At 43.0% G+C, this 2,321-nt stretch overlaps 1 pseudogene; it reads right to left on the reverse strand.

Moving 5' to 3' along the window:
- Positions 1 to 1,580: 1,580 nt before the first annotated feature.
- LOC148163160 (cystatin-8 pseudogene) lies at positions 1,581 to 1,946 on the reverse strand (annotated as a pseudogene).
- Between the last annotated feature and the right edge of the window lie 375 nt (positions 1,947 to 2,321).

The following is a 2,321-nucleotide window of genomic DNA, read 5'->3' on the forward strand; positions in this document are numbered from 1 at the left end:
ACTCCCCATTTTCCTTCCCCCCAGCCCCTGGCAACCATAAATCTGCTTCCCATGGATTTAACTATTCTGGATAGTTCACATAAAAGGAGTCATACAAAATGGGACCTTTTATATCTGTCTTCTCTTACTTAAGCATAATGTTTTCAAGGTTCATGCACGTTGTAGCAGGCATCAACACTTCATTCCTTTTTATGACTGAATAATATTCCATCCTACAGATATTCTAAAATTTGTTTATCCACTCACCTGTCAACGGACATGAGTCTTGTTTCCACCACGTGGCTGTTGTGAATAGTGCTGCTATGAACATTGTACACATTTGTACACAAATGTTTGACATCTCTTTGCAATCCTTTTGGGTATATACTGGAAGTCTGTAATTTTTTTTGTTTTTTGTTTTTTTTTTAATCATGGTAAATACATATAAAATCCACCATCTTCACCATTTTTAAGTATACAGTTCAGTAGTGTTAAATATAGTTACTCTGTTGTGAAACTAATCTCCAGAACTCTTTCATATTGCAAAACTGAAACTTAGTACCATTAAATAACTACCCCCATTAGACTGACTTATTTTTTTTTAAAGATTTTATTTATTTATTTGAGAGAGAGAGAACGAGAGATATAGAGCATGAGAGGGAAGAGGGTCAGAGGGAGAAGCAGACTCCCCGCCGAGCAGGGAGCCTGATGTGGGACTCGATCCCAAGACTCCAGGATCATGACCCGAGCTGAAGGCAGTCGCTCAACCAACTGAGCCACGCAGGCACCCCTAGACTGACTTATTTTTAATGACTATTTTCTTCAAGAGAATTTCATCTCCTGCTATCATCCGTGTTTGCCTACTTCCTTCTTCACATTCCCCATCTCTGTCTCTCTCTCTCTTTCTCAATCCATCTCTCTATCTCTCTACACACACACACACAAACACACACACACACACACACACACAGGCAGGCGTGTACACATGAACAACACAGCTTACTCGGAAGGCATTATTGCCCTTTGTCTTTCTTGGTGTGACCATTGTTGACCTTTACAGGAGAAGAAACACAAGTTCCCCAATTCGCAGAGACCCCACAGGGGAAGACTGTTTCTTCTGCAGGAGTTCTCCCAGCCCAGGTGACCTATGGACTCAGAACTCTCAGGAAGAAGGAGCCTCAGGCCAAAAAGGAGGCTTCCAGAAGGAACCTGTTGAGTTAGCACCCACTGTCTTCAGACCTCTGGAAGGAGTTATTACCCAATCAAAAAGGAATCCCTCCTCAGATTTGCAGTGGGGAAGGGAATCAGACCTTACTCCATCCTTTGTACTCAGGGACAAACTTATTCCTGGTGGTGGGTCACCAAGTTGGCCAAAGTCAAGGGGCTTCCCTTGAGGCAAAAAAAAAAAAAAAAGAAAGAAAAAAGAAAAAGAAAAAGGAATTGGACATACCCATCTTTTGTCACCACATAATAAGAAACTAGGAAACAAAATAAGCAGAGAGGCATGCATGAAGAAACCACATTGGTAACATGGTGCGTGCCATTTTTCTCTTCACAGAAAAAGGTAGAGATGGTGGTGGTGGTGGGTACTCCAGAAACCCCTAAGCATCCACACACTGCTTCTTCATCACCATGAATTCACCATTCCAGGGGAGTGCTCCAACCAAAAAACTGCACATTACTTTCTTTTCCAGTTTAGAGTTCTCTTGAATGGCACAGTTTTCAGTACTATTTGAAAACTTTCTGCAATTGCTGCGGCCAATTTCAACATCAGTAAAGTATTCCAAACGATCTGTAACCTTTAGAGGAAGGCCTGGATTCCTCTGTATACTGATACCAGTTGGACCCTGGAAACCACTCCCTGGAGCTGTATCCTCGGGGAAAAGTCTCCTTTCCAGTGTGGGGCCCCAATGAAGGTGAAACCTTCTAATTCCATTTTCTGTCCCAAAGTCCAGGGCATGCCGCATGCTCCATGAAGGATCGGGGAGAAGCTGGAAGTCTGTAGTTTTTAAAAGCTCCCCAAAGATTCTTTTTTTTTCTCAATTATGTTCAGTTAGCCATCATTAGTCTCCCCAAAGATTCTAACTTGCAGCCAAGATTGCAAACTGCTAGTTTGGAATGGTGGTTCCCAACCTGTGGTTCTGGTTTAAATATTTTATTTATGTATGCATTTATGTATTTATTTGAGAGAGTGCGCCTGAGTGAGCATGAGCAGGAGTGGGATGGAGGAGCATCGGGCGAGTGAGAGGGAGGGGAAAAGAACTTCAAGCAGATTCTGCAATGAGCCCGGAGCCCGACAGGGGGCTGGATCTCACGACCCTGAGATCATGACCTGAGCTGAA

Source organism: Eumetopias jubatus, unplaced genomic scaffold (genome assembly GCF_037043125.1).
Source record: "Eumetopias jubatus isolate StellerSeaLion01/CBP00866 unplaced genomic scaffold, mEumJub1_p1.0 scaffold_10, whole genome shotgun sequence".
In the NCBI taxonomy this organism is placed as follows: Eukaryota; Metazoa; Chordata; class Mammalia; order Carnivora; family Otariidae; genus Eumetopias; species Eumetopias jubatus.